Source organism: Opisthocomus hoazin, chromosome 3 (genome assembly GCF_030867145.1).
Source record: "Opisthocomus hoazin isolate bOpiHoa1 chromosome 3, bOpiHoa1.hap1, whole genome shotgun sequence".
NCBI classification, from domain to species: Eukaryota; Metazoa; Chordata; class Aves; order Opisthocomiformes; family Opisthocomidae; genus Opisthocomus; species Opisthocomus hoazin.
In genome coordinates this window covers 32317084-32325126 of record NC_134416.1, presented here as the reverse complement: position 1 = coordinate 32325126, position 8043 = coordinate 32317084, and positions in this window count along the sequence as shown.

Sequence of the window (8043 nt, the reverse complement as noted above, 5' to 3'; positions counted from 1 at the left end):
AGTGCTGTCACCGCTCCCAAAATGGCACAGCTCGGTCCTCCATCCGCTCAGGCTCCACTGGCCCATGCCCCTGGCAGCACCTCCCTTCGCTCATGTGCTGGAAGCTGCTGGGACGCCATGGGATGAAGGGCGCTGGGTCCCTTGGGGCAGCAGGTGCCTTGCTGTCACCTGGAATCCTTCAGCACCCTCCCTAGAGGGACCTTACACCTTTGGCTGAATTAATGCTGCAACTGATAGCCCTTGAAGAAATTAGGCACAGTGTGCTCTACTGGCATGAACTCAATCCCATAGGTGCATTTTTCCTGCATATACACTACTGAAGCTGACTTGGCTCTAGCTACACTATGGTGAACTTTGTGGCACAATTTAGTTTGTTGATTTTAAAGATTTTGTGGTGTGATCTCTTCGTTGTCTCAGAGCACTGCAAAAGACTTAGTGGCTTAAGCAGTAAGAAAATAAATGCAATTTATCTGAGCTCTGTGCTAATGCAGAAAAACTTGAATAAGGCATGCAAGGAAGCTATAATGCATTACCATAGCATAGGCAGCAGTACATCATTAATTCCTCAGATTTTTTTCAGCAATTTTTTTCTTTTCTTTGATAAATAACACAATTAGGAAATTCAGAACAGATGAGTTGAATTTAACAAGCAGTTTTGCTTGAAAAAAAATATTAAAAGTTGCTGATGACACCAAGCTGATTGGTGCAGTCGACACGTCAGAAGGACAGGACGCCATCCAGAGGGACCTGGACAAGCTTGAAATGTGGGCCTGTGTGAACCTCATGAGGTTCTACAAGGCCAAGTGCAAGGTCCTGCTTCTGGGTCAGGGCAACCCCTGCTATCAGTATAGGCTGGGGGAAGAAGTGATTGAGAGCAGCCCTGCCGAGAAGGACTTGGGGGTACTGGTGGATGAAAAGCTGGACATGAGCCACCAATGGGCTCACAGCCCAGAAGGCCAACTGTATCCTGGGCTGCATCAAAAGCACCGTGGCCAGCAGGTCGAGGGAGGGGATTCTGCCCCTCTACTCTGCTCTGCTGAGACCCCACCTGGAGTCCTGCGTCCAGCTCTGGAGCCCCCAGCACAAGAACAACATGGAGCTTTTGGAGCGGGTCCAGAGGATGGCCACAAAAATGAACAGAGGGCTGGACTGCCTCTCCTGTAAGGACAGGCTGAGAGAGTTGGGGCTGTTCAACCTGGAGAAGGCTGTGGGGAGACCTTATAGTAGCCTTTCAGTACCTGAAGGGACCTGCGACAAAGCTCGAGAGGGAATTTTACAAGGGCTTGTAGTGATAGGACAAGGGGTAATGTGTTTAAACTGAAAGAGGGTAGATTTAGATTAGATATAAGAAAGAAATTATTTACTGTGAGGCTGACAAGGCACCGGAACATGTTGCCCAGAAAAACTGTGGCTGCCCCCTCCCTGGAAGTGTTCAAGGCCAGGTTGGATGGGGCTTTGAGGAACCTGGTCTAGTGGAAAGTGTGCCTGCCCATGGCAGGGGAAGTCGGAACTAGACGATCTATAAGATCCCTTCCAACCCAAACCATCTTATGCTTCTGTGATTCTACGATTAATGCATCCAGCAGAGATCAAGCTGGAAGTGGTTGCTGGAGCTTGACCTGAAACCCACTCTGCTGATCAGATGCTAAATGCTAAGTGTTAACTGCTTTTTCACAGCTGTGGAGCTACACAAGGGAACTTTATTTTAGAGCAGTTACTGTATTTTGAAAGACTGCACAAGATGAGGAGAAGCTTAGCAGAAGTTCTCTAGGTGAGTTGTGTCTGTGGTAGCTTGCATTTGACAGTTTCTTTGTCGTTTGGGACTAAAGGCGATTTACTGTGCAGTTTGGCTGTTGATGCACAGCACACAGTTACCATTATTTTTATGTATGGATAAAATATTGAGCAGCAAATGAGAAAACAATTCATTCTGGTAAAAGGCAGAAATGGTATTCTTAAAATAAGATTTAAAATATCTGTGTTTTTCTGTGTAATTTTCTCCAGTCTTTGGCATTGAGAAATCACCCATTCAAACTACTGCACTGGGTAATTTTCCTTTCCATCTCTTTTATTCACCAGCAAGTACCATTAGAAGTCAATATAATGATATCTTTATGTCCTAAAATAAAATCCTGTCTGTATTTAATTCTCTCTCTTTGCTATAAAGATAAGAGATCTCTCCTTCACTGGTAGTGAAAGTCGAGAGATACTATGAAATTAGTTTGCCTTTCCTTGGTCAAGTCAAGGACATTTGCTTTGCCTTACTATTTCCTAGACTATGAATTGCTTATGCATTTGCTTCGTTGTCATTATTAGGTCCATTTGATTTTCATAGTTGTTTCGACTTGATGTTTTCACTGGTATTTTATTAAAGTAATTTTCCTAAGGAGTTACACAAAAAGAAGGAGGCTGAAGTCATTTATGTTGGAGTCAAACCTGAGACAAACCAGCAGACCCAGCTGCCCGCTTCCTCTCACCCTTGTGCACACGCACAAAGGTTTCCAACTGATTGAATCCACTGCTTTGCAGCTCAGGCCCTCTCTAAATCTGAGAAATTACAAGACATAGCTAAGGATGCTAGTTAGAGAGCTTTTTAAGGAGACTTTGAATGAAACAGCTCTGTACAGGAAGCTGTTGTTCCGCCTAACAGATTTGTTCCCTTTTCTCAGGTGTGTGCCCATTGTGGGCTCTTTGTGAAGTTTATATTTTTGCCATCAGAAGGAAGATGCCTCCTCTGAAACCAGTCAAACCAATACAGCTGTGTCTCTGTTCTCACTTTTCCCACAAGCAGCATCGGATTTTTTTCTGATGAACTGAGATGAGTGAAAATGATCATCTTCCTCTTCACGGCAGTCGAAGGGATCATGCAGTTGTTGCACCAAGGCAGAGACAAGCGGTGTGGTTTCAGGAGCGCTCATTAAGGAGGTATCAATTACCTGAGGGAATTATTGGCCCCTTTATAATTCTTTTTGTGAGCTTCTGAACAGAAAGAGGCATTTTACTACTTTTGCTTAATAAGGTAATAGGAATAGGCATTACTGATGAGAATGGCAGGAATATCTGACTGAATGCTGATTAGTCTGCTTTTTAATTAGCACAGAAATGGAGACTGCTTTTGAATACTGAGCTCCTCATTCCTGTGCTCATGGGTGACCTCCTATTTTGTTCATGATTCTGCATCATGGCTTGATATTATCAGGAATAGAAGCTTTTCTGACAAAAGGGAGATTCGTGTTCATAAAGGTCGAGGTCTAAGACTTGGCTGAAGTATTTAATTTTATCTGCCTTGTACTTATCTGCAGTTTGTGCTCTCTCTTCTTCACTTTCAATTAACAATTTTTCCTTTAGTTCCAAGCTAGGAGAATAAGACTAACTGACCTCTCTTTTTTTTTCAGGTGTAAATTGCTTGTGATATCTCAAAACCTATTTCATATGGAAAGTTAGCCATAAATGTGGCACCTGTTATGGAACAGAGTAAAGAAAGTTCTTGGTATGAAAGGTCTTGGTATGATTTTATTATGCTTCTTACAAATGCATTGCATTGAATTAAGTTAGCATCTTGACTTCTGTCATCATGCTTAACAGGCTCATTGCACAAGGCGGCAACGGTACACAAGCCAACCAGGTATAAGATAATTTGACTGGGGCCAGTAATTTGTTATTCATTTCATATGTTCTGGTATGATAATTGTTGCTGTTACATGTTGGTGGCAAGACTCAGACCAAGGCCTTATTGATCCAGCTGTTGGATACACACACTGGTTAGCTGAAAAGGTGGACCTAGGAGTATGTTCTACTGAATGCAGCTGACGGAAGCAGAGGTGGTATTTTGCATTTAAAGTAGTTCAGCTTTTGAAAATGTTTGGAACGTGGATTTGAAAATTTTTTATACTTTATACAGGAAGTGTGAGGAAGTGTGAGTGCTTTTACTCTGTAGTCAAACGCATACAAATGTTAAAGAAGAAACTATATCTGTAGCAACTTGTGCTGTAAAACCCCAACAGACAGTAGTCATTTATGTGATTTTGTGAAGGTACTTCATCATTTCAGTCAAATAACATTCAAGTTACATAATGGGGTCAACTGGAAACCTAATTTCTCTTCTAATGCTTGGCATTGTTCACTGTAGAGTCTGACTTTATCATCTTCAGACCTTTGCCACTGTTGGCTATTAAACAATTCAGTTGTCACTGCTGGAGCTATTTGCAAAGCTGAGTGCTGCTCTGCTTGAGAAATCAGTTTGTGACATAAATGTACAGCCAGACCAAGATGCTTTATTTTTCTATGTACTTATGTCTGATAATTCTTTCTTAGAACTGTAGGTGAAATCAAACAGCAATTATCACACAATTTCTTTTAAAACACTGATAGCATAGCACTGTTACAATATCATTTAATTTCAAAGTGCTTTCTGTATTAAAGTGACGCATACATCACCTAAACTAGAAAAAAACCCCTTTTTTTAGCCAAATTAACAATAACCCATTAGTAAATGCCATTAACAGTAGCAATTTCACTGCAAAAAACAACAGACATCTCATACAGTTGCATAAACTTTCCTTGTGGGAAGGTGATTAATGATTAATTTCACTCTGAACAATTACTTTGCTTCTTATCACCACGATTTACTTATTACAGCAGGAATACGAAGATTCATTAAAAATTTTGAAGTACATTTCACTGTTAGAAGTCATGCATTAAAACAGATTAGTTGCCTACCACAAAAAGAATATAGATTATTTCCAGTAAAAGCACTAGCTAAATGCCACAGTGAATTACAACAGCTTCCGGCAGGACAAGAATATTGCAGCTAAGAACACGTGCACGTTCTCATCTCTTTGGCAGATTTTTCTGTAGTCTTTGTTTGGATGTGTTGCCCTTGATGAGCAGACCGTGCTTTGGATTTGCTTTGGTTGTCTGGAATCAGCCTCTCACCACTCTGCCTTTCGGCAGTTGGGGTTGCTGATGATTGCTCCGCGTGGGAGAAGGTGCTTCCCCATCAGCAGAAGACAGGACTGTGCGGAGCTGAGCCAGCTACATGGGACAAGGAAGTAAGAGATGTATTTAGCTTTCCACTTCTATATTTCATGTCAGTGTGAAATTGTTATACTTCCCAACTAACTTTCTATTTTTTAAAGAAATTAAGCTTCGTAGTATTGAATTAATCCAGTGGTGAGTCAGGATTTATGCTGCTACAGAAGTACTGGAATGAACAACCATCTTAGAATCTGTCATAGAAACTTTCATAGAAACTATCATAGAAAACTATCTATCATAGAAACTTTCAGACACTGGTGCCACTGTGTTATCACCTATGTGATAAACCTAGTGTCAGATAAATTAAAAATATCACCAACTGTGAAAGTTAAAAACAATGCCTTAGAACTAATTCAACTTTGCTTTAAACATTGCTTTTTATGTCAAACTATTTGTCCTTAATTTCTGTCCCCTGTTCTTTGAATAGCCCAGTTAATAACCCCTTGAACAAATGTTAAGGATCTTCATAATACTCGATTTATTCCTACATGCGTGCTTTTATTTTCAAAGATTCAAAGTACTTAACTAGCCTTATCTGGAAAGATACTAATTTGAACACTGTTGGAAAGACACGTGGCAATAATTTAATTGCATAAGACAGTTTCATAAGACTTCAGAACAGAAAGAATATTTTCCTCAATATGGCCAGTGAAGGACACTTAGCTTGTCCTACAGACATTATGAGGAAATAATGCAACAATAAAGCAATTGGTACAGCTCCTAACCACTCTGTGATAGCACTGGATGGAGAACTATACTCTGGCTATTTGATCTTGTGGCACACCACAAAACTCCTTGCTCAGGCAGGTTTTTGGCTGACATTTGATGAGGATATGGATTTCTTTCAGCGAGTCTTGTAGGAATGAAGATGGGAAGAATTCAGCTTTCTGCCAGCCTTCTGCTGTGGGAGACACAGAACTGCAAGGAAATTTAAAGAAGCAAATCACCTTTCCTGGAGCAATGGAAGCAACTCCACCAATCTGAAATAATCTTCTCTCAGTTCCCACAAGACTTTGTCAGATGTGACTAGCCTAACCCAGCTGAGGCAGGATCATAAGTGCTTTTTAAGTGCAATAATGTGGTGTGAACGTAGTATTTGTTTTATAGTAAAAATGAGACAAATGAACGTAATAAAATGCAGCAATACAGAGTAATGTGACAATGTCCCCGAAGCTAAAAGACAAGAAGAGTCTTGTTGCTTGTAACAACACACCTGCTCTGTGCTGGTAGCAACTGGCTCTTTAAGGATAATCCAGATGCTGCACAGAGAGGAGGATGAGTCAGAAAGCCATCCAGTAATCCATGGATTTAGGCAGTAGGCCTGAAGGATCAAAATCAGAAAAGAGAGCTTGCTTACCCCATGGAATATTCACTGGTTAATGAAATCCAGGAACAGGATAGGATATACGTCTCAGGCTACAAGCAAGTGTGATCCTAAATCAGAGAAGGTCGTTTCCAAACACCAGTGTTTACTCATTGCATCAGAAGTGAATTGCTCAGCCTGGTGGTAAGTTTGACACTGAAATACATCTAGGCTGGCACCTCCGACAACAAGCAGTGTTACTCAAAAAAAAAACCAAACCCAAAAAGCAATTTCCTCCCCAAATGTTATCAGATATCAAAGGGTCAGTCATCACAGACTAAAAGTTGTAGGCATTTTTTTTTGTAATTTTGAACATTGTGCTCCTGAGCAAGCAAAATACTTCAGTGTATAATGAATTTTTAGCTGTCTGTTGAGGCTAAAGGGAGGAGTCACACATGTTGATAACGTTTGCATGCTCAGAGTCGAAGTCTGTATTCCTTTTTAAAACCCTGTGAGTGAGAGATGCTGTATTGTATTTTTAACATGCTTCACTGAAACTCAGATATTCAGATTCTACCTCTGCTTATCTTGTGCCTTTCTGAGGGGCTTGGTGGGAATAGTCACTGCTTTGCAAGACAGCTTGAGAAAAGTGCAGTTCTGGTGTTATTTCTTCTCCCTTTTTTTCCTTCTGTTACTTGAGCAAAACTTTAGTTTCATAGAATCATAGAATCATGGAAAGTTTTGGGTCGGAAGGGACCCCTAGAGGTCATCTAGTCCAAGCCCCCCGCAGCGAGCAGGGACACCGCTAACTAGATCAGGTTGCTCAGAGCCCTGTCCAACCTGGTCTTCAATGTTTCCAGGGATGGGGCCTCCACTACCTCTCTGGGCAACCCGTTCCAGTGTTTCACCACCCTCATTGTAAACAATTTCTTCCTTATATCTAGCCTAAACTTACCCTGTTTTAGTTTAAAACCATTACCCCTCGTCCTGTCACTGTTGTTTCTGCTAAAAAGATTGTCCCCATCTTTCCTGTAGGCTCCCTGTAAGTACTGAAATGCTGAAGTCAGGTCTCCCCGCAGCCTTCTCTTCTCCAGGCTGAACAAGCCCAACTCTCTCAGCCTGTCCTCATAGGAGAGGTGCTCCAGCCCTCGGATCATTTTTGTAGCCCTCCTTTGGACCCGCTCCAACCGTTCCATGTCCTTCTTGTGCTGAGGGCTCCAGAGCTGAACGCAGTACTCCAGCTGAGGTCTCACCAGAGCAGAGTAGAGGGGCAGAATCACCTCTCTCGACCTGCTGGCCACGCTTCTCTTGATGCAGCCCAGGACACGGTTGGCCCTCTGGGCTGCCAGCGCACATTGCCGGCTCATGTCCAGCCTTTCGTCTATCAGTACCCCCAAGTCCCTCTCAGCAGGGCTGCTCTCGATCCTTTCACCCCCCAGCCTGTATTGATATCGGGGATTACCCAGACCCAGGTGTAGGACCTTGCACTTGGCCTTGTTGAACCTCATGAGGTTCACACAGGCCCACCTCTCCAGCTTGTCCAGGTCCCTCTGGATGGCATCCCGTCCTTCTGGTGTCTCAACTGTACCACTCAGCTTGGTGTCATCTGCAAACTTGCTGAGGGTACACTCGATGTCACTGTCCATGTCATTGATAAATATATTGAACAGCACCGGTCCCAGTACGGACCCCTGAGGGACTCC